The 25,793-nt window shown below is 34.9% G+C and overlaps 1 long non-coding RNA gene across 1 annotated transcript; it reads left to right on the top strand.

Annotated features, from left to right (window-relative positions):
• The first annotated feature begins 2,983 nt into the window (after positions 1-2,983).
• Positions 2,984-23,834, top strand: LOC134477309 (uncharacterized). Its single transcript, XR_010049283.1, has 4 exons — positions 2,984-3,093; positions 17,567-17,689; positions 20,527-20,685; positions 22,637-23,834. It is a non-coding gene; the product is annotated as an uncharacterized LOC134477309 (long non-coding RNA).
• The last annotated feature ends 1,959 nt before the right edge of the window (positions 23,835-25,793 follow it).

Below are 25,793 nucleotides of genomic sequence, written 5' to 3'. Positions count from 1 at the left end.
CTCGTTGCTGAGACAAAATACCTGACATCCCAAATTAAAGGAGGAAAGGTTTATTTAGTTCACAGTATACAGAAGTTTCAGTCCATAATCCAAGGCAGCATGACACATAGAAAAGGGGCAACAGTTCATGGTGGAGAAGAATCCAAAAGAAACAGGAAAGGAGCAGAAAAGCCTCCTTTGTCCCTTATATTGTATGCAGACTACACACTGTAGGGCAGGAGTAGCACTCACTGGTAATCCCCACACCACATACTCTAGATTCAGCCACCTCTAAAAAAGCCCTCAGGCCAAATGATGCTTTGAAGGGACATCTGGACACAAACCACAATGTGTGGGATGAAGAGGCTTTATTAAGAAATTAAAATTAAAACTGTTCCTTGAAGAATGTATTGATTTACTAGGTGAAGACTGAAGCAGAATAGTGAAAGCAGAAGAAGTGGAAAGGTGTAACGCGTATCTTAGGTCACTGGCTATGCAGACATATGAGTATGTGTATGTGTGTGGATAAGTTCCTATCAGAGACTACTTAAGAGGGTGTGAAAGATGGATAAGTTAGCAAATGAGAACATTTAGCTATGCAAGTACAAAACAGAAAAGGCTAAAAAAAGACTTGAAATCTGAAAATTGTAATTCTGAAGATAGAAATAGATGATTTTTTCACTTAAACTCTGCAACACCTGCTGAGTTCCTCTGTGTGCCTTTATAGCTATTGTTTCATTTAGCTCTTATCTCTACTCCAAGAGCTTGATTATTCTCAATTTATACCCCAGGAAGTGAAGCTTCAGAAAATGCTCTAATTTGTAGAATGACGAAGTTCGGCATTCAGATTTACTCAAGGTTCAGCTAACTCCCAAAGTGTTATTTGCTCTCTCCCCATTTTACCATTGTGTCTTTTTAAAATTTTACTTAAAGAAAGACTAAACAAAACAGAAAATGGGTAGAAATAATACATATATTCAGAGAAAAAATAAACAGTAAGAAATCACTAGTTGATATTTACATACTGTCCTTTTACAAATAGTTGTCCAAGATACAAAAGTGGAACATATAAAGTGGGAATTCAAACAGCAAGACTGCAACCAGTTGTGTTCAACTATCCAACAAAACTTAGTAATATGGTTCTCAATCCTATACACTTAAACATACATGCAGTTATCCATATTTTCATTATGCTGGGATTAAACAAACTAAAGCAGGCTAAAGTCATTCTGTCTTTCCAGCCTATCCGCAAATACTGGTCTAGTTGCCCCTATTACTCTCTGGTTCTCTTCACATAGAGCATTGTTTTCTCATTTTTGATTTTTCAGTCCATGTACTCTTTTTCATGTTAATTATATTTCATATAAATAGCAACTCAGTGGACCCTGCCTCCTCATCTACTCCACGTGTGGTTCTTTTTTTTTAATTTAGTGTATCAAGGCCATCTATATTAGAAATTATAATCAACCTTCTCTGCCTCATTTCTGTTATTCTCTTTTTTTGCCCTCAGTTGTCTTCTTTGTTCTGTTTTTCGCTCCATTCATTGAGGCTTCTCTGCCACTGTTCCTGGAATCCTAGCATTTTTCTCTCTTTCTAGAATGTCCTGCAGTATTTTCTGTAGAGTTAGATTGGTGGTTGTGAATTTCCCAAGATCCTCTTTGTCCTAAAAGCAGTTGTTTCTCCATTAATTTCTAGAGACAGTTTAGCAGGGTATGTCAATCTGGGTTGGAGGTTATTTTCTTTCAGGGCTTGGAATATTTTGCTCCAGGCTCTTCTTGACTTGATAGTTTGTGTCCAGAAGTCTGCCATTATTCTGATGGGCCTTCCTTTTTAGGTTGTCTGTTCCTTGCCTCTAACAGCTTTCAATGTTCTGTTATTATATTGAATTTCTGGGATCTTGATTATTATATGCCTGGGTGTAGCTCTGTTTTGGTTGTAGGTGGCTGGAGTTCTGTATGCCTCATATATCAGAATATCATTTCCTTTTCTTAGGTTTGGGAAGTTTTCCTTAATTATTTCTGTGAATAGCCTTTGTATGTACCCCTGCTTCTTCATTCACATTTTTTATTCTCAAGTTGTAGATCTTCTTGTTGCCTTCTAGCCTTTGTATTGTTACTATTTGTTTCCTTGTTATTTTTTAAAAGTTTTTCCTTTCAAAAATCCCACATTGCAAAACTGCCCTCCAATTTGGATAATCTATCCTTAGTGTCTTTCAAGCTGATTTGCCATCTTTCATAGTTTTTAATTTCCAGGTAATCTCTTTGAATCTGCTTAATGTATTCTTCATCAAATGGTTCTCTCCTTTGAGTTCCTCCCTTCTCCTGTCTGTGTCTGCTTGAGGGGTACTTAGCATCTCTTTTATTAATCTTGTTATACCTTGCTTTACTTGGCAAAATATTTCACTTTTGAACTCATCTATGAGGTTCTGAAGATATCTCTTTATGTCCACTGGTGCTGTGTCTGATGTTGCATGTTTCCTGTTCTCATTCTCGTTTGTATTTTTACCTGTCCTGGGTTGATGTTCTCAGGGTTGGGACCTGGGGACTTTTTGTTGTTGCTTCCTTTTCCCATCTTTTCTGATTCTTCCAAGAGGCCCCAGTTTCTCTCTTTGTTGGTTACAATTCTTCTGAAGCACGCTGGCTAGGTGCTTCTCACTCCAGTGTGCTAGTGAGTTGTAGACAGGGGCAGCATACGCTGGCCCCTGCCCTTTGGATCAGTCAAGCTGCTGAGACTTGCACTGTATTACTATGTGCCACCTCCCCTGCAGATCAGTCGAATTTTTGAAGCTTCACTATGTTAGTGTCCACTGTCATAGGGAATTGATTTCAGATAATCTATTAGGTCTCACCCAGGCCTAGCTCACTCCACCAATCCCATTCAGGAAGGTAACAACTGACTGAAGTCACTGCTGCCCCTTGTACTTGCCAGTCCTGCCAGGTCCCAGAATGTCGTCCGCCGGAGCCCCCCTTTCTGTGGAACGGCTCCACTCTCATTACTCACCACAGGTCGATGCAGGCTCCCTGCCAGCTCAGCTCTCCTTTTGGCTGGCTGACCCCTGATCTCAGTGTGACTGCATCTCCAGTGAATCGAAGCGGTGGGACTTCAGATGGCTTGGTAAGTTGCCCGCTGTGGCGGGAGCACTCAACCTTAAGCTATTTCAATAATAGCACTGGGACTGTAGGTTTGATTGGTTCTTCTCATCTTAGTTTCTTCTTGGGATAAGAGAATTCATCTCCCTCTGTTTGGAGATCCCCATGCTGTGCTATGTTGAATTCTAAGCTGACTATCTCAGGGAGCCTCTGTAGCCAGTTCTTATCTATCCACCATCTTTTTCCACTGTGTCTAACTGAAATACTGACATAATTACCATATTCCAACAGCTAGTGGCACATGTTCACACCCCCTCCCTATACATGCAGACCACCAAATGGCTCAGCACATTGTAGATGGGAACAAACGGAATGAGATACATGTGTGAAAACTTTCAAATTGAAATTCTCTATCCAGCATTCCTTTTGGGGCTGCTACTGTGATGAGATTGTAGTGATTTGTAGCTTGGAAAACCTCACTGCTTTCCTACTGTAGCCGACAGCTGTCAGGATATGGCAGGGTCTCTTGAACTGGCAAAAAAACCCCAGAAAACAAAAAACAAAAACAAAACCAACCAAAAAAAATAAATCTCCAAAGCCTCATTATCTGCAGCACAAAAATTCACAGAAAGATATTTATCCTCTGGTGGTGATGCCACTGGTGTTTCAGACAGTAAGGGCAGCTTCCGCTAAGTGTGGGTCAGACAAGCTCTCTGTGTTGCCTGCCTGGGCCCGTGTTTGCTGGCTAGAATAAAGTCATTCATCCTAGATGGTTGTGCAGTTGAAACAACCTGAAGCATAAAGATGTCACTTGAGTTTCCCTGCTTTCCTCTTTTCTTCTGTGCTCTCTGCCATGAGGCTTGAATTGTACTACTTCATTTGGAGAGATGAATGCCAGCATCTGCCAAGACATTAAGATACTGTATCCTGCTTCTTATAAAGAGCCCATTCTGTTCAGATGTTTCAGCAAAAATTCCTGCTTTCTTTTCTCATCATTCTGGCTGTGATTTTAGGAGGGTGCTTGTTTTCTCTTGTGGTGGTGCTTTTTTCTCTCCTTTTCATACAGACAGACTGATCTGTTTTATGTAAAATATGATCATATTATCCCATTGCTTAAAATTGATGCAAATGAAATTTATCTTTCAATACTCAGGCCACGTTTCTTTCCTAGCAAGGAGAAAAGCACTTTCTGGTTCAGTTGAACCCTGGATAGGCATTTATTCTAAGATTAAATTCATTTAATTGGGCCCATCGATATTTAAGTAGTTTTTTTTTTTAGCAAGTTATGATTCATAAATTGGTCAGCACCAGATCGAAAGTGCTCCATTGGAGATCAGGAAGGGAAGCAAAAGGGGAAACTTTTATGAGAAAAAGTATTCATGGAAGCAATATAGAAAATTATATTTTAATGGCTCAAGTGGGAAGTCTCTGGACTTAGATCAGTTTTTTGTTTCCCATTGGTTAACCATAAGTTTCTTTTTTTTTTTAAATTTTATTTAAAAGGAAAAGAGAAAAACACAAAACAAAACAAAGCGGTGTAAGGGTACACGTAATACAGAACTACAAAAAAAAAAAAAAGACAGTAAGAAATCACCAGTTAATAGATTACATATTATCATCTTAGAAATAGTTGCTCAAATCACAGTATCAAAGAATACAAAGTGGACATTCAAACAGTGAGACTGCAAACAGTTGTGTTCAACGATTCAACCAAAAACATTAATATGGTCAGCTATTTAACACCCTTAAACACACTTGCTGTTGTATCCTTTAGAGCTCTTTTTCCCCCTCTTTTTTACAACAAAATTTACACATTTTGGGTTTTATTACTCCTTAGTTCTTATTACTTTTTTGGGGGGAGAGAATAAAGTCAAATATGGCAAAACAAAGCTGTCAGTCAAAACCAAGGATAGACATAGCACATGATGTAAAACAGAGTACAAGGTTATCAACAATGGTTTTCAACAATGTCTCTTGTTTCCTTAAAAAGAATTGTCTATCTCATTAGATATTATAAAGTTGAACAAAACAGTAGAGAACAAGACCAATAAAACTTAGGCATTGTAAACATTACAGGACTTCCAACGAGACGATAGTCAAACCAGCATGGGCATCTTAGTGAATCTTATTGTAACCATAAGTTTCATTTCACTGTTTCTATTGGGCTTAAGTTTCCTTAAATATCTGGATTCAGATATTTCAGCCCTAATGGTCTCACAACTGAAATTTTTGAAGTAAATGATGTTTGCTGTTTTTTTTTTTTTTTTCATTTCTTTCCTTTTCTAGTTGCTGTTTAAGTTCAGGAGCTATGTCTCATAAAATCTCATGAAAACTTGTCTCATGGTTTGCATCATAAAAGATCAGTGGAAAATATTAAACAAATTAGTTAAATGTGGGTTATTAAATTACAAATGGATGAATAAGAATTGTAAAATCTTAAGAAGTTTAAATATCAAGGATTTGGAAGCAGAGGTTATCTAGATATGCTAGCATCTGATAAGAACAATGAAAATTATGTAGGTTTTTTGAAAAAAATAATATGTAGAAACAGCCTCTGATATAGCCTTTCCATGTCTATAGACAATGCTTGGTATCCATATAAACTCATGGAGTATCTCCTGTGTCATCAGTCTGCAAGCAAATGATGTTGTACAGTGATGAAATGGGTACAAAATAAGAACCAAAAAAAGCATAATTAATAAATAAAATGGTGTGTTGGTATTCTTATTTACCTTAAGCTTAGTGAAAAGATCTTGTTGTATGGGTAACAGAACTTTTAAAATCTATTTTTCTTAAGATAGCCAAATAATTTGAACTAACTTTACTCTGAGGTTTTCAGGAGTAGTGGTTTACTTCAGAAAAACCAAAGTCATTCAGTAATATTTTATAGAACTCTCTGAATTGCCTTTTCTTTATTCTGCAGGAGTCTTTATGAGAAATTTAAAAACTTTCTTTAGGAAGAAAAACCAAAATTTTCTTGCATTTGAATAGGAAAAAAAATAATGTGATAATCAAATATTTTATATTACTTGCTCTTTTTCCCATTATCTGCAGTTGCATATTCTGGAATTTTAGTTACTCATGAGCAACTGGGGCCCAGAACCTTTATTTGCAAAATTTTAGAAATAAACAATTTACATATGTGAAGTTGTACAGTGTTTTGACTAGTGTGCTGAAATTCTGCATAATTCTCTATCTTGCCTGAATGGGAATAATCCTTTCATCTATTGCATCTGTAACATGTATGCTACTTACCCAGGTGTTACTGAGTAGCCTTTTTGGTTCAAATCAACTGTGGTAGCATCTTTGTACTTGTGTTCAAGTAACCTTGGCATAGTAGCTTAAGGCTATGTCACAATTTCTGTCATTTTCCTAATTTTAACTCATTACATAGATAGAATATCATCCCATGTCATCACAAGGAGGGTAAACATCGATAAAACTTTTTTTTTCTTTGGTACCAGGGATCGAACATATGACTTCGTGCTTTCCAGGCAGGCACTTAGGCCCCTCAATAAAACATTTTGAGAGAAAGAGGCACCACATTCACGTAACAATTGTCAGTATGCTGATACATTATTCTATTTCATTGTTAGTTATCATAGTTACTGTAATTACTTAACTTATAAGTTAAACTTTATCATAGATATACATATATAGAAATACTCCATATATGTGGTTTGGTAGTCTTTAGTTTTAGACATTCACGAGGAGTATTGGAATGTACCTCTGTGGAAAGTGGCGACAATGGTAATAGAATTTTCCACTTAATGATCTTAAATATTAGCTTCAACTAATAACAAACACGTAACCCTATCAGTGTGATAGAGTATATTGGAAAACTTCATAATAAATACTCAAAAGGTATTGACTGAAAGTTGAATCACTTTTAAATGTCACAAATTGTGTGTCTAGGTAATATTTCTCATGGAAAATAACTCCCAGAGAGATATGTGTGGTTTGATAATTGATATTTATTCAAAAGTTTCTTTTTAATTATAATTTGAATAATTTAAAAAATTCTTTTCTAATTTAGAGATAATATTTCACATTTCATTATTGATCTTTTATTTTTCAGCTAATTTTGTAGAGCAAAGTAAGTAGAGCTATTTTCTGCCTAAATTAATCCGGATACTGAGGAGATGGTTTTATCATTAGGCAATGGGGACTGGTAGAAACAGACACACTCCCTGAGTCAAACAGTCCCTAAAAGAACCATTTATAGAAAATAATAGGATCAATTTTATATCAGATACCACAATGTTTGTTGATATGAATGTTTTTGTTTAAAAAAAAATGAAAAATCAATTTTAAAGCTTAGCTTACTTATCCTAAGATATCACATCTTGTTTGTTCCTTAAACATAAGACCACTAAGTCCAGCTGCTCAACTGCCCTTTCTTCTGTGGCTCAGTCTCAACACACAAAACTAATAAGTTAGCTCCCAAAGTGATTCTCTGTCAGATTCTCTGTTAGGCTAGAACTGTATGCATTAACTTACACGTGCATTTCTTGTTTTTCTATCTACACATTTAGCTTACCACCTGCAAAAATCCTACTAAATATCACTGAACTATTTTCTCATTTTGCTGCCACTGTCATCTTAGTACCTGCCCCCATGACCTATTTTCTAGGACAGACTGTGAAAATGGCCTCCTCACAGGTCGTCTACTTTATCTTTGGGCTTTCTCCAGATCATTGTACATATTGTAGCTCTTTTTCTGGTGTCAAACTAAATTATACCATTTTCTTTCTCAAAATCTTCCAGTAATTTTCAATTATTTTAAGGTTAAAAGTGACCAAAATAGATTGCAAAATCCTAAGTATTCTGTCCCGTCTTCCTCTTCAAACTCCCTTGTGCCCACTCTCATTTCTTCAGTATCATAGCTTTCTTTCAGTTCCTCACTTAAAAACTCCCTCTCTACCATCAGTGGGATTTTGCAGTTGTTCTCTTCTTTTCTGGAAAACTCTTGTTTCTCCTAGTCACCTGATAAACTAGCATTCTTCCTTCAGATTTCAACTAAGCTACCTATAGCCAAGATTTTGTAACCACTTGTAGAGCATTGGTAATAAATATAGTTTGTAAGATCTTTTTTTTTCTTTTTTTGGTACCAGGGATTGAAAATAATAAATATAGCTTAAAATTTAGTTAATTAGTAATTTGACTTCTTTACTGAACTGTAAGCTCTTTGATGGCAAAGACCAAGTTTTGTTTGTTCATAACTATGTCTCCAAAATTCAGTGCAATATTCTGTATGTACACTATCATCAATATTTACTGAATGGGAAAGACCATGATTAATGTGATTAGCATCTATTGAAACTGGAGAAAAGGCGTTTTTGAGTAATGATTACTATTAAAGAGAAACATGAAGTTTTTGCATAATCACATTAAATATCATTTACCTTAATATTGTTTTGATCATATATAGGAGTATTGATATATTTGCATTCTTAGAAACTACTACTATGTAGGCATTTTACACGTTTGGATTGTTTTAAAACATGTAAATCTTGAAGTATGTTTTTATATGCTTCAAATTATTCATTTTTATTTTCTTGGAAGTAAAAGATATTTCTCAGAAGTATTGGGGACAGTGGATTAATTAAAGGGAGCCTGTGCAAAGCACTGAACTTGAGATTTAGAACAAGCTCTATTTGGATTTGAATTAAGGGTGCTAGTTACTAGTTTTTATATGTGTAAAATTTGGATAAATGACTTTTTGTATTGATTGTATAATCTGCAAAATAGATTTCATAATATTCATTTAACAGAATTTTTGTATGAGCTGCTGAATTTAGCATATATAATTATTTTTTCTGTTTATTATATAGAAAGGTAATTACTTCTCTCTTTTTCATCCCTTGGATGATTTCATCTAGATTTCATCCTCTCTGTGTGTTCCATCAATTAGAGAAGAATGTGTTTAAACTGAGTTGCAAACAAAAGAAATGAGAAAAAAGGAAGTGAGGAGGACACATTCCTTACATTGGGACACCTATATTAATGTCTTTTAAACTGACTGAAAGAAAAAAGTGAGCATTATTAGTCTGTGATGTAGGGGTTACTCTATAGCTTCTAATTTGCTTAAATTATTCATGAAATCTCTCTTTTTTTGGGGAAATTTATTTCTTTTGTCTGATTCTTTTCCTGGAACTCATGCTCATAGTTGTTTTCAGTGTGCTCTTTTAACATTACCTACTTTAAAAGGAAAAGATAAGGTAGATAAGGTAGATACTGCAAATATAGTAATCATGCGACCTCTTACTTTAGTTTAAAATTACTAATATGGGTAATGATTGCAAGAGGGTGCTGGAGACAGGGAAGAGACTCAGATAACCTTAATGTCCTTTCTTTTATTAAAAAGGCATGCAGCCAAAAATATTACATCAATCATTTGGCTACATCATTTAGGCTATACTTACCTTTAGGTGCCTGGATCACCACATCAGAAAGATCATCTGGGTCATTGCTTCTAAAATACTGTATGTAAAATTCACTTAGATTGATCAAAGCTTCACTGGTTTGCCCTTTTGGATTTCCTTTTCTTTCATTGTTAATCATTTTTATCTTGATGCCTACTTTTTAGTAGGTGACTTTGAACTATCGTTGATGAATACAAGGGAAGCATAAGATCATTCACTAGCCAAGCAAGAATAAGAATTATTGCAACAGTGCACCTCTATCTCTAGAGCCAAAACAATAAATACAAAGTCAGCAGATGATATAATAATTAATAGTAAGTAATTTTATCTATTACTCAATTTTTACTTTTACTCATAGTTAAGGAGTGGGTATAATTTTCATATTCAAATAAATACATTTATGCACTTTGAAGATACTTCAGTGAGCTCTAGAAATGTCTCTTTATAGGCATCAATCTCTACAAATTCCTTCTTGATTAATGTTCTGCAATCAATAACAATAATTTGCTTGACTAGCTCTTATTTGCTGCTTATTATATACTTAATGCTAGAAACATTTATTCAGGTAGATATTTAAACTGTGTCTCTCACATGAAGAAAAGAAACAGTGGGGAGGTTAAGTAACTCCCTTAACTTAGCGGCTTAGTAAGTGATAAGGGTGTGGTTGAATTCAAGTTTACTTGATTCTGAGGCCTTGATCTTGACCAGTAGTCAAAAAGCATTAGAGAAAAACTGGGATGGTGAGATCAATGCATGATTGATTTTGGGTAGTGCAATTCTTTTATATATATCTCTGAATTTGGTTAATATGAGCAATATGAATTTAGGAAGCTCTTTACTACTGTGTCCTCTTTGGAGGAGCTTCTACACATGACCTTTTCTCCTGATTAGTACTACCAGAATTCAGTAATGGCTTTATGATTACCTAGACACTTTGTTGTCATGGAGTCAATAGAAATTCCCAGATTAAGAAAAATGGTGATAATGTGACAACTGATACTGCTATTACATAAATTAATCAGTCACTCATGAATTCAATAAAGTATTAAGAAACTGTTATATGTCAGATAAGAGTTTAAGAAACACAAAAATAAACAATAAATTCCTCATCCTTCACCAACTTATATTTTAGTAGGTATGGCAAAAAAAGTTTGGTACTGTTTGGAAATTAATAGTTGCAATAATAAATACATTATACAGTAAAAACATAAGGAAATACACTTAGAACACATAAAGGAATTATTCTAGAGACAGTTGCAGTCGAACATGAGATAGAGTCCTTTAGGTGGACTAGGAGTGATGTGAAGTAATTGGCATTCAAGAAGGAGGAAATAATATGGGAAAAGCTATCTGGTGGCTATAAATAGTTTGGTGTGCTAAAATGGAAAGACCATGTATAGATTTAGAAGGCAAACTGGAAAGCTAAATCAGAGGAGTGCATATATGTACACACACACACATATATATATATATGTATATAAATATACATATAGATTCTTTATTTTTTATTCTTTATTCTTTATATTGGACATAAATTTAAGTAGAGATAGTGACATCAACAAGGTTATGTTTTAAAGGATCACTCCTATTTAGAAATCACAGCTCACAACTATAGGAAACACTGGTAAAGATTTGAGACCATAGAACTCATTCTTGCTTGTGTAAGGAGGATGGCACTACTGATAAATATGAGGTTTGCACAATTCCTATAGTAGTTACGTAGGGAAACATGTCCCTACAAAGTCAGAAAAATCTGTTTCTGCATACCTTCGACTGTTTTAGTAGAAGTGTCAGATCTGCCTCTACCCACTTGGTATCTCTAATGCTCTGTGCTTGACATGAGAAGGTCTGCTCCTGTGCTGTATTAGGGTTCTCCAGAAGCATTAAATAAACATATAGACATATAGCATATGTTTATATATCTCAATATTTCAATATGGCTCTTTCTTTTTTATTTAAAGGGAGAAAAATAAAAATAGCAATAAAATAAAATTTTCAAAACAGGCTAGTAGGAGAGTGACAATAACCAATGCACTGCATATTTGTTATCTTCGTAGTAGTTTTTCAGAATACAAGATATAGGCATGAAATCTTGTCTAAATAGTATTAGTTCAAATCTTTCTTTCAATGCACTAAAAGAAACTAGTTGTAAAGCCATCTTAACTATCTTGTGTATTAATATTTTTTTCATTTTTTCTTCTTCCTTTCTCCTTTTTACCATCACAATTTTTTTCTTTTGAATAATTTATTCCTAATTTGCAATATTTATTATACATTTTGGTTCTTATTTACTAGTTCAGTTTCCCACACTAGAGAGACAATATGATGTTTACTCATGTGATTTATTTACTTATGGGCATGGTCTTAAGTTATGGCCAATTATCTATAAAAGTCTCTGGTTTAATGTCCTTTATTGCTGGGTAGTACTCCATTGTCTAAAAATATCAAATCTTTTTTATCCATTTCTCAGATGATGAATATTTGGGTTGTTTCAAAATGTAGCTATTACAAATTGTACTGCTATAAACATGGGTGCACATACACTGATGTAGTATAATGTTTTCAATTCTTCTGGGAAGATACCCAGCAGGAGAATAGATGGATTGAATGGGGCCTGTAATCCTAGCTTTTTGAGGAGTCTCCATACTGATTTCCACAGTAGTTGCACCAGTCTACACTCTTGCCACAGTGGACAAGTGTCCCTTTTTCTTCACAGCTCCTCTGGCATTTGTTATTGGTTGATTTCTTGATAATAGTCATTCCTTCCAGGGTGAGGTGGAATCTCAGTGTTGTTTTAGTTTGCATCTCTCCAATGACCAGGGATATTGGACATTTTTTCATACATTTACTTGCCATTTGTATTTCTTCATTTGAGAAGTGTGTGTTTACCTCAGATGCCCATTTTTGGATTGGGTCTTTAAATCTAGGGAAAATACTTTTTTGAGTTCTTTATATGTTCTTGATAGTAATCTTTTGTCTGAGGAACAGCTGGCAAACATTTGCTCACACATTGTGCATCTCATTCTGTTGGTGGCTTTTTTTTTTTTGCTGTGAAAAAGCTTTTTAGTAAGACAAGATCCTAGTTGTTGATTCTTTGTGACAGTTCCTGTGCAATTAGGGTTTTATCCATAAAGTCTTTACCTACATCAGTGTCTTCCAAGACTTTTGCCTATTTCATCTTCCAGCAGATTTAGTGTTTCTGCCTTGATATTTAGATCTTTGATCCATTCTGAATTTAGTTTAGTGCATGGTGAATGACATGAGTCCAACTTTAATCTTCTGCATGTACAGAGCCAGTTTTCCCCGCATCGTTTATTAAAAAGGCTGTTTTTCTTCCAGTGAATGTTTGGCACCTTCCAACTGTGTCTTTGAAGGCCAAGTTGACTACCCATTCTCCCATCTTTTGGTGTGTTATCTTAATTTTATAACCTTGAACAATGGCCTGCTTTTCAACTTCAAATTCCGTGGTATGTTTTTTAATGCTGTAAAATTGCGGGTTTCTCAAATGTATATATTTACAAAATTGGAGTAAGAATCTAAGTGTGTTGTTCACTTTACTACACTTGTTATTTTGAAAAAAAATGTTGCAATAAAATTGTATTATTTTTCTAGCACTATTTTCTTTAAGACTATGAATTATTTGTTTGGGTTGAGCCTATACAAATTTCCTAGATCACATTGATTGTGGGATTGAAATATTCTTTAAGGATCATAATCAAGAGAAGCATGTTGAAAATTTTATTATGATCACAAATTTGTTAAGTTCCTCTGTAGTTTCCCCAAATTTTGTTTTACATATTTGAAATTTTCTTTGAACATTTAATTTTATTAATTTAAATATTTTAATTATCTTCTTAATGAATTTACGCTTTCATCATTATGCATTTATCTCAGTGTGTTTTTTGATGCCTTGCTCTCCCAATGTCCTTTCCAAATGCTTGTGGTTGCAGAATGCTTCTCTCTGATAGTTGGTCCCTCCCTGGTAGCTGAAGTGGGACTCAACATATTTATCCTGTCACCACTATCAGGGTGGTTTTATTTTCTTTCTGGGTCCTGCAAAATATTTTTATTTTGAACTATGAACTACTCAGGTCCACTTTAATATGCTTACTACTATTTGTAAAGTATTTCTTTCTCTGTGGTCATTAGTTTGGTCTTTAAAATGACTTCACAGTTCTATGAGCTGGCTTACATTTTTGTTTCTTCAACTCAGTTTTAAGACTTCTCTCACTGAATTCATGTTTTAAAAATATTCTTCCATTGTATAAGACATTCATAGGAAAAGTTCTCCTATTTGTTTGGTTATGATTGTTTCTATACAAGGCTTTACCTCCTTTTTTCAGTGTTTATTTATGGTTTTTTTTTTCTTTTTTGTGTGTTCTAAAGCACTGCAATTGTGGTTTTACTATTTCTTTTATTTTCTCATATTTATGTCACAAATGACTTGCAAAGAGTTTCTTTTAGCTTTGATAAAAAGTGCATATTTGTCCTACAATTGTCTGTGTCTATTTAGGGTTCATAGCCAATTTCTCTGGCAGAAACTTGAATTTCCCATACTTTAGTTTTTACAGAGTACAGCCCGTATCTATCTAGCATCTGTCTGTCTATCTATCAATCTATCTCTACATATTTTACTTCATTTCTCCTCAGAAATGATTTTATTCCTCTGTAGATCAAAGAAGGAAATCACTAACAAAAGTGACTTTCACTTACCACTTTCAAGGAATTCCTGAAAGAAGAATCAGCAGAGGACGTCTTGCTTGGAGCTCTCTGTGACCAGGATCCCATTCCTCAAAATCCTCCTGTCTCCCGCCAGGACTTAACTTCTGATAGGATTTTGCAAACTTTTTCTTTGTCAATTGCTTTTGTCCACTTAATAAAAGACAGAGATTTTGGTACATTTTTATGCCTTACTAGGAGAATACTTAAAATTATATGCTGATATTGTTGAGAAAAAGAAGCATACGTTGGAGGTATGATTTAAATACTTTTTTGGAAAGTCTACTCTTTACCTTCCTTATGTCTTTATCATTTTTTTCTCTGAGGGAGAGGAAGGTGAGAAACTGTGGAGTTGCACTGATCTTTATCCCTGTAATCTGTAGCTAGTGTACTTGTTTAAACTGTTGGAACTGACAGGTCTGTTTCCTCTTTGGAGAGTTTTTTGTTGCAATCAGCTCCCTAAAATTGGGGAAACATGGAAAAATTGATATCCAGGTTATTTTCCTTCTTAATCTTAATCTGATATATTAATCTGATATATTAATGATTTAAAAATATGGGATATTTTAAATATTTATTAAAATTAAAATTATCAACAATCATTTGCCACAATGGCAGATGATCATTTATCTAAAGTGTGCAAGTTATGTTTCCATTTGGTATACAGACAAGGTGAGGAGGTTGAAGTAATCATCTTCTATGACTGTGTTTCCCAGTGGCACTAGGATGTTATCGGGAACTGATTGCACATCTGAGTAAAAAAGTGATTTATTAACATTCAACGTTAACTTTTGCTTTAAAAGACATATGCATGATTTATCCATGTCATTTTAACAAGCATGGGTAGCTGAGAGAAAAAAAATTACCTTATATTATACTGAAACAGGAAAATTGTAATCAAGACTTTCAGCAATAGTTAACAAGTGTGACAGAAGAGACACTCAAGCACCCCAGGGGAGGTAAAATTTTCCTCAAATTACATACAATAAAACACAAAGAAATGAAGCATACAAGACTAGAAAAGCAGGAGCTCATTTTTTTTGCCTGAGTACTTGATTCATCATCCATAAATTATGTTTTTTTCTTGGGAGTTATCTATTTCTTTTCCTTGTCCATGAATGGACTGCGCTTCTCTTATCCAAATCAGTGAGTTTTGTAAGATTTCATTTTTTTCATTTGAAGAGTGAAATCTAAAAAAGCAAAAAAGTAACCCAATGGCGAAAGAAGTATCAGGTAAATAAACATAAAAAATTCATTAAAGTCTCAGGTTTAAGTGCAATTATTTATTCATACTGTTCTAAATTTAAAATCTTAGAAATAAACATGGAACTATTTAAATGGGTAATATTTTCAGTAAAGGAAAATACATTACAATACTTTGAAATTTTGAAGATCAGGTTTGTTTCTTATGTTTCTTTCTGTTGTTTTTTTCTCATGTCTATTAGCCTAACCTTTCCTGCCAAATTCTCCCTGTTTTTAGACAAGGGAGAGGGAGAGGGAGAGAGAGAGAGAGAGAGAGAGAGAGAGAGAGAGAGAGAGAGAGAGAGAGAGAGAGAGAGACAGAGAGAGAGAGAGAGACAGAGAGAGAGAGACAGAGAGACAGACAGAGATGAGAGAGACAGAGACAGACAGACAGACACACACACACAGAGAGAGAGAGAGAGAGAGAGAGAGAGAGAGAGAGAGAGAGATGTGAATTTCCTTTCTTTTTAGTGAAAATTTAGTGAAACAAACTCCCATGTCTTCCATCCTCTGTCTCTAAAGATCTCACAAATGCTCCATGAGGAACTCAGTCCCCTTTCAGACTATTTCCTTCTAATCAGAAATAAACATGATTTAAATTCTCAATGCCATCTGGAATCTGGCCACATCACAATGTACGTCATATTTCTATTTCTTCCATCATTATCCAAGTGAATTTTAACTACAGGACATAATACAGTGAACACAAAGGACAGCCTGCAGGTGACAAAATAAAGAGCATGATGTCATAAACATGCTTGCACTCCTGTGGACCACACTCAACAGACGCTCTGGTTTCTAGAATCTTAATGTCACAATCCCTATTTTTCCCCACATTCAAGAATTTTTATAGAAATATTAAAAAATTAATTTTACAGAAAATTAAAAATTTTAATTTTATAGAAATTTTTATTTTTATAGAATATATAGAAACTACTGTAAATGTTTGATCAGTGATGGGTCATCATAAAATAGAGTGAGTGCTTACATTAAAAAATTTAACTTTGTAAAAGACACATTGCCATTAGCTTTTCTTAAAGTCAGCAGAAATCTTGAAGACATATGTGTAGGCAGAAAGTTCATGAGCAAACCCAAAAGTGTACAGGAAGTACTTTGAAGAATCAACAACTGGGATCTCATCTTTTAATACTTATATCTTTGATTTATTTTGACTTTAGTGCATGGTTACAATGTGTCTAGTTTTAGCCTTCAGCATTTAGAGAGCCAGTTTTTCCAGCACCATTTATTAAAGAGGCTATCTTTTTTCAGAGAGCATGTTTAATGTCACAATCTTTATCATTCTATACTTCAGATCTACTCTTCCTAAATCTAACCTGCCAAATCCTTGCCCTGAGCTCTTTGGAATGCATGATTTGTCAGAAATCAGTTCTACTCTTTGCCTCTTCTCTCAGGACTTCAACTGCATAGTATAAAAGAACTTGCTGTTTCCTGCGACCACTGTTTGCCTCTCAACCGTACTACTTGGCGTTCTGTGTTCTTTTAGGTGATAGGCATTCAACCGCAGATAGAAGAGGGTGCAGAGGAGAGGCTCAGAAAAAACATTTTATTTACTCTCAGGTCATAGTGAGGCAGAGTCACCATTCCAAGGGGAAGCGAAATCAAAGGAGAACTGAAGACTGGGCACAGTCAACAGCTGAGTGCCGCTGCACAATGCCTTTAATGGGGCCAAGATGGAACACTGTAAAGAAGGCAGAAGGGGTTTCACTGGTGTGTTTGAATGTTACTGGGTCAGTCAGAGGAGGGTCTGAAAGGAACTGTGGCATGAGTCACTCTGCCACACTGGTACACTAGACTGAGTGTTCACAACCTATTTGTGGAGATGTTGAGGCAACAAAAATCTATGAAGTTTTATATCATTACAACATAACTGAGAGCTGATTTCTCTCACACAGGACCTAAGAAAAGGTGGGGTAGCTTTTGTGTTTCTCATTACAACTTCTAAGCTGTTGCATCTTCTCTCCACCTAGAGAATCTCAATTTAAATATACACCATCAGACAACAAAACTTTCCTTAGTCAAATATGTACTGTTACATATGATCACATACCTGTTCCTTTTATTGAAAAATCTCTTGGAAATTTTTGTTTGCAGGCTTGCATCTACTACCTCAATTCTTGTGCTGCAACCCCAGGACAATCAGCTTTCATCGCCAGTATGTCACTAAGCTGGTTTTGTAAAAATCAATGTCCTTGATGAAAGTATGTAGACAAATTGGTAAGCATTTCTAAACTCTTTTTGTGCTCACTTTTTTTTTTCTGAATCCAACAGATATTCATTATCTCCTTGAGACCTGCTCATTTAGTGTACAAGACAGCATACTCTCCTGGTTCTCATTCATTCTCACTGAATAGTTTTTTTCAATTTTCTTTTCTATTCCTTGTTTTCTTCCTGAATACTGTTTTGCAGTGTCTGTGGTTTTCTCTTTCTGTATTCATTTCTAGTTGAACACATAGAGACATCCATCTTCCAATACCACCTACCTGTCAACTTTTCCTGCCTTTCATTTTCCTCTGAACTCCTGATTTCCATATTGACTGATGATTTCCTGGTACTCACTTAACAGCTCAAAATAAAATTGACCACTATGATACTTTCTTAGTGTCTCCATCTCCGCAATATCATTTCTCTTCCTCTACTTGCTGAGGTCTCTCTTACATCTCTTGTAATCTACCAGCAAGTCCTGTTTGCTCTGCATTAAAACTATATCAAGTCCACCATGTCCTAGATTATTATCCTTCTTCAGGCTGTTATCATTTCTTTTCTGGGATATTGGATTAAGTTTCCAACTTATTCTCATCTTTTTATTATGTGATAGTGAAACCTCTAAAATGTAAATTACATGATGTCATGGCTGAATTTTCAGTACCTAGAATTCTTTCTGGAATATAGTTAACATTCATTAAGAACTTGTTGAATGAATTAAACAGAAATCTTTTTCAGGAAAAGCAGTTAAACTTAATCTCAGTCCTAGTTTCAAAATTTTTGAATTTCAGTAGTATATACATGTGTTAATTTCATTAGGAGCCCAGTGTTATTATCACTCATAAAATGGCTATCTGAGTTTTTAGGAAATCATGACTCCTCTATTGCTCTTCCTTAACTAATTAACAGCTTAGTGACCCCAAATGTGATATTGAGAGTAAACATGTCAGCTTCTGCCACAATTGACCTTGCATGTTAATGTCCTTTGCGTGGTGTCTACTACCCAAACAGAACTCATTGGCATGAAATGACACATTAATTAAGAGGCTTACACTCATCATGCTTCAGCTTTGTAGAAAGCAGCACATTTTGTAACTTGAAGTGTCAGATGTGTAGAAATTATAGCATTCATATAACGGGGAGATATGGTCAGACAGAGTTAGTAGTACAATTTTAGAGAGTTGTGAGGAGAGCTTGTGCCATGTCTCAAATCATACCACATATGCAACCCACCAATGCGTAATACCAGTCATAACCAAGATGTTCATTATTCAGAAATGTAGACATTTAGGAAGTTAGCATTCAGGTGGGGTTCAGTCATTGTACATTTTTCCAAAGTACACATATGACAATATATGAAGAAAGTATTTTTTCTGTCTTTAAAACTGAATATAGTGTAATCAATCCACCGACTAGTTAATTAACAAGAACTGAATTAAGCTCTCAAGCCATGAAGCATTTAATTTGCCTTGGAATCCTAATCTAGTTAAATGCGAACTCTCTGGGGAAAAACACTGTCATGCTGCATTTTACCCTGGGAAAACTGTTTAAAGTTAGAAAAAATTATGAAGCCCAGAAAGAATAAGTGGCTTTTGGCCTGACTAACCTTTTGGCAAGACTGCAGTGTGTGCTTGTTTGTAAATCTCAAAATTACTAAAAAATGGAAGAGATTTAGAGAAAAGAATTTATGTGTCTGAAAGTCACCTTTTATATGTAACTTAAGGCAAACTAAATTGGTAACAACACCGATACCAATCACTCTCAACATTTTCCTGTGACCTTGTTCAAATAAATGGGAAAAAATAATAGAAAGCTGCTGCCTTTGCACTAAATCTAATTTAAGATCATGAGGTACATCAATGCTTAAGAGAAAAACACTTTTCATTATGAAACAATGGGAGCCAAGATTTTATGGCTTCAGGTTTAGAACCCTGAAGAAATTCAGTTACAAAAGAAAGCAGAAAATGTAAGATCTATATTTAGAACCCTTCTATTTTGGGCTCTACCTGATGCCAGGAGGCCCCTGGGTAACTACGCCAGGCTTGGTTTAGAAAAGACTGGAATCCAGGACAGTGCTCTGTGTGGTCACAGCACTGGCTTTCATTAATAGTCTTGGATATTTTGTTGATGATGCCAATTTAAATCTTTCTGCACTTGACATCACCCTAATGGTATTTAAAAGGCTTCCTTTGTCTCGATGCATTTCACCGTTCTTGACTCATAGGAAAGGATGGCACATTCCCATGTCGGGTGCATGTGGATGGATGGCTGCTCGTGCCAGTTAGGAATTGATTTAGAGAACGTTAGGTCGTTTAAAATCCAGCATTATTTGCTTAAAGAGATTCATATTCAATCCAGCAGGAAAAATGATGTGTACAGTGAGTTACTGAAAGGAGAAAGTAGCATCTTGCTGAAAATTGAATACAGAAATAATAAAATATCAGGACTTGCTAAAGGACTGGTCCCAGAACCCAGGCCAAACCTGAAAGGTATCATTATGAGTTCAAGATAAGACCAAAAAACTATGTGATTGCAGTTGAGAAAGGGATAGAGGCAAGCAAAACAGTACAGAAAATAGTTGATTAAATTTAGTGAGGGGTATATTAAATCTTAACTTATGTGCATTTGAACAGAAAGTAAAGCACAGATAAAAATATGGCAACAAAATTTATTCTTTGTTTTTAAAGACAGGGTTTCACTGTGCAGTTCAGGCTGGCTTTTTACTCATTTTGAGTGCCAGACTGGCCTCAAACTCACAGCGGTTCCCCTGCCTCAGCCTCCCAAGTCTGGAATTACAGGCATGCATCCCCAAGTTTGGCTAACAAAACTTTCTCTTTTAACCCAAACAGAAAGTGAATACTGGATTGTCCTGGACGAGTATAAAATTTCAAAAGGACACTTCAAGATCAGACTAGATCATGTAATTGGATTAAAAGAAATGAACACAAGGTCTTTTCTTCAAGTTCAAATTCCATACATATCAAAGAAAATGATTTCCAGAATTCAAAGTAAGCTTTCATTACAGTAAAGAAAAATAGACTAGATCTTAATGATTTTGTTTTCCAGTGTGTTAAAGATTCTGAGAATCAAAATGATTAGGCTAATATTATTTATTTCTAGGAAGTTAGAACAGCGTTATCAGTTTTTGGATGTGGGCCTTTGAAGCAGTTGACAATCATATGATATTTTCCATCTTTTCATGTAGAAAATTTTCTGATCATGAAAGTTATTGGGCTTCTGAATATAAGCAATATTCTAATGTTTATGTTACTACAAGGATTTTCTAAGATGTTTTAGATTATAATCAGAGATTTTGTTAGTTGGACATGTGGCATTTAAAATAGTGTTCAAAGATGTGGATATTAAAAAATTAGTCCTGCTGTGGAACATGTTTCTTGAAAGACTGAAATTAGAATTAATGGAGTCTGTACTTTTGACCAAAGTGATGGGTGAGTTTTACCAGAATTTAAAATAGGTATTGAAAGAAATAAAAGTGATACCAGTAGTAACTTTAACAAATTGCACTAATGGGATAGGATTTATTTATTTTCAGATTTTTATTTTATTTTTGTCTTTTTGAGACAAGGTTTCACTATGCAGTTCAGGCTGGCTTTAAATTCATTTTGTAGTGCAGGCTGGCTTTGAACTCACGGAAGTCCTCCAGCCTCAGTCTCCCAAGTGCTGGGATTGCAGGTGTGTGGCACCACACTTGACCCACTATTGGGATCTGGACTACAGTTTGTGTCACACCCCTTGCTGCTTTCTACTTTTAAAAGAAATCATGAAGACTTACTAATTTTAAATATCCATGATAGGATTGAGCAGGGAGTAAATTATTCTGTATTATGAGTTAAATCAAAGGGGTGGATTTTAGAAGAATCTGTCTGTTAACCATTCATATCTTTCTGGCATAACTCTTATCTATACACATTGGTAGCTTCTTACTGTAGACACAGCTCTGCTTGAGTGCTTTCCCTGGGTATAGGAATGTGCTTAGTTTTTGGGTGAAGCTGGCTGAAAATGAGCTGTAGTCAATGTTTCTGAGAGCCAGCTCTGAGTCGGAGCTGGTGGGTAAATACCATCATTGGGCTACTCACTCATTGGGAGGGCAGCTCTGAGCAGTGTTACGTAGAGCTTCCAGAAGTTCTCACAAAATGTATAACGGATATTGGGAAGTAAGAAGAAAATTTTCAAATGGGAAGGGGAATGGAGGGGGGAGGAGCACAAAATAAAAGAATAGAAAGAAGAATTGGAAACAAACTTTTCTAGATAAAGAGGGAAAGAGTGGCTAAAGGGAGGCAAAGAGAACGAGGAAAAAAGTAGCAGCATGATGTAACAGGTACAGGCACAAATTCCTGGTGATGATATTAATCAAATAAGTGCGTTATACCTGTAAAATTTCAATTGTGACAAGGATGGTAACGAAGACATGAAATAATCAGACTCACATTTGTAAATATCATGTTACCTCTCTAGTATAAGAAACTGAAAGAATAAATAAGATCCAAAATTTATAATAGATATCATTAAAGGACAAGAAACTGCTCAAAGAGGAAAAATAACTGGGACAGGGGAAAGGAGAAAAGAAGGAAGGGAAAAGGAAAAAGGTATAGATTTGTTTATATATGCATAAAATCGCTAAGATGATTAATATTGTTATTGTTTGGGTTTTTTGTTGTTGTTCTTGAAATTGTCTGTATATCTCTTGCTTTTCGCTTTTGTTTTCTGTATTTTTTCTCTTTAAAATAAAAATAAAAAAATAAAATATAATAACAGTAATGAGAGGTCTGCACGCCTCAGTAACCAGCATGGGCCCATGGGAGAAAAGAGTATATGATGTAGAATAACCTGAGAAAGGCCATTATGGCTCTAATAGAGGAAACCCAATAGAGAGTGACTTTGGTGGTAGTGTTGGCTTTTCACTGTGTTCATGTATGAACTATTGTAACTCATTGGCAGGGTTAAAAGGTGTTTGTATTAAGAGATTGAGATTTTACAAAGACGAGAAAGAGAAAGGAATCAACCAGTAGATAAATATTTGGGTGAAATTGAATCAGCTACCTGAAGCCTTTTTATACTACAATTACTGGACCTTGGGATTCAAATCATGTTTCTGCCACTTACTGCTGAAAGGTATCTGACAAATGATTTAACTTTTCCATACTACATTTATCTCATGGCTAAAGTAGTTGTAACTGTATGCTATAATGTTGATTGGAATAGCGCCTGACACAGTGTGCACAATCCAAGGGTTGGCTATTATTAGTACAATTCTGTTCAGCTTCCAACCTGTCATGGTAAAAAATGATAGATGTCAAGGTGTGTTATTGCCTAGTGAATTTTTATTTTGGTATATCTTATTTCTATCTGTATAAAGAAAAACAGGGTAGCAGAAGGTTTGGTGTCAATATAGGCAACGATGTTTACCAGCTAAATAACTCTTAGCAAGTTACTTCATCCTGTTTCCCTTTCTCAATTGTGGAGGAAGGGGTAATATGAGTACTTATTTACTGGGCTGTTGTAGGAAAGAAATGAGCCACTCTGGCCATCCAATACTGATAGGTAGGTGATACATAAAAACTTTATGGTGTTGTTAACTATAATGATAGGCATTAGTAATTATCTTTTTGAATTTACCATTCTCATTAGTTTATTCCTCCATTGTAAGCCCAATATAGTACCTGGAGATAAAGCCTGGAGATGACACTTCAGAATAACTTTTACCCACATAAAATCTATTATATTGAAAAGGCTGCAAAAACTTAAAAAGTTTAACTACTCTACTGTAAGTTTTACATTTTGTACTGCTTTGATGCTTTTATATCATAAATGCCATAAATCTACTATGATGGTATTATTAGTGCCTCATCCAAAGGACTCTTTATCTCTATGAGTGAAATAATAATCTGAAATGAATTGATATTGCTAAAGTCCTGAGAGTCTCTCAGGTATTTAACAACTTTCTCCTTGACATTAGTAATTTCACTGTTATTATTGTCACACAATGTCTTGTATTTTACTCCTAAGCATGAAACCCTTCCATGGTTACACAATTCTCTCTCAAGGTTTGATTCCAATGTTTCTTGAAGTTGGAAAAAATGGTAACTTATGAACTGAAAAAAATTAATATGAATAACATTAAAATTTTATTGAAGCCTACCAGTGTTTTTCTAATTATTGCCTGTTTATTGAATATGGCCTTAAATATGCTAGTATGACATGGAGATAGTGAGAAATTGCCTCTTTTCTTGGGCAGATGGAGTACAGTATTTTTTTATTTTATGTTTTGCATGTACCTATTTGTGTATGCATTTCTGTTTTCTTTCTATACAGGCTATTAAATTTCTTTAATTAAGGATTAAATTCAAGATTCTTTATGATAAATGAAGTTGGACATTGCTTTTTAATTTTCTTTGCTCTGCAAAACACCCAAGCACATATAAAAGCTCCAAGATTATAAAATGTAGTAACTGATAACATATAGTACTCATGACAAAGACATTTATTTAATATTTTTATTAAGAAATGTTCTTACTATTTTTGGCCTAGATTTGCAACTTCAAAAGGAAGCTCTTAAAATCATTTGATTCTGAATACTCAAAAGTCAATAGCATTCCTATACACTAACAACAAGGTCACAGAGAGAGAAATAAGAGAAGCCACACCCTTCACACTAGCAACCAAAAAAATGAAATATTTAGGAATCACTCTCACGAAAGAAGTGAAAGACCTATCCAAGGAAAATTATAATACACTGAAAAAGAAACTGAAGAGGATCTCAGAAAGTGGAAAGACATCCCTTGCTCATGGATAGGAAGAATAAATATTGAGAAAATGGCTATTCTCCCAAAACTGTTATACAGATTCAATGAAATACCAATAAAAATACCATCAACATACCTCATAGATCTTGAGAAATCACTCTAAAATTCATCTGGAGTGAGAAGAGACATAGAATAGCAAAGACAGTTCTAAGCAACAAAGGCAAGGCAGGAGGCATCAATCTCTGACTGGAAGTTATACTACAAGGCAACTGTAGTAAAATCAACATGGTACTGGAATCAAAACAGAGCTGAAGATCAATGGAATAGATTAGAAGATACAACCACAACTATGAATACACTCAATTACCTTATCTTTGATAAAGAGGCCAAACATGTTCACTGGAAGAAGGACAGTCTCTTTAATAAATGGTGTTGTAAAACCTGGCTCTCCATATGCTGAAAACTAAAACTAGGCCCATGCCTATCACCATGTACTAAATTAAAATCTAAATGGAACAAAGATATGAATATTAAAACAGAAACACTAAATCTATTGGAAGACAAATTGGATAAAAATCTTGAAGACATAGGAGTAGGTAGAGAATTCATGAACAGGACTCAAACTGCACGGGAAATACTTCCCAGAATCAATAACTGGGATAACATCTTATTAAAAAGTTTCTGAATGTCAAAAGAAATCTCCAGCATAGTGAAAAGAAAGCCCACAAACTGGGAAAAAAGTCTTAGTGAACTGTCTGTCCCTTAGACAAAGGACTTCTGTCTAAAACATACAAAGAATTAAAAAAAATCAGACCCCCAAATTCAAAGATACAATCCAAAAATAGGTATCTGAGATGAATACACAATTCTCAGATGAAGAAATACAAATGGCAAATAAATACATAAAATATGTTCATCATCATTACTCATTAGAGAAATGCAAAATAAAAGCACACTGAGATTCCATCTCACTCCTGAAAGAATGGCCAGGATCAAGAAAACCAACAACAACAAATACTGGAGAGGCTGTGGGGAAAAAGAAACTCTCCTGCACTGTTGGTGGGAGTGTAGATTGGTGCAACCATTGTGGAGGTCAGTCTGGAGATTTATTCAAAAAGCTGGGATTGAAAGTCCCATTTGTTCCAGCTATTCCACTTCTAGGCATATTCCCAGAAGAACTGAAAGCACTGTACCACAGTGATATATGTGCATGTTTATAGCAGCACAATTTGTAATAGCCGGATCGTGGAAACAACCTAAGTGTCCATCAACTGAGGAATGGATAAAAAAAGTTGTGGTATTTTTATACAGTGGAGTACTACTCAGCTATAAAGAATGATCACATTGAGATA

Source organism: Cavia porcellus, unplaced genomic scaffold, assembly GCF_034190915.1.
Source record: "Cavia porcellus strain 051 isolate PalLab524CR breed Dunkin Hartley unplaced genomic scaffold, mCavPor4.1 scaffold_1, whole genome shotgun sequence".
In the NCBI taxonomy this organism is placed as follows: Eukaryota; Metazoa; Chordata; class Mammalia; order Rodentia; family Caviidae; genus Cavia; species Cavia porcellus.
The sequence above is the reverse complement of the archived record's forward strand: the minus strand, read 5'-3'. Positions and strand labels throughout refer to the sequence as shown.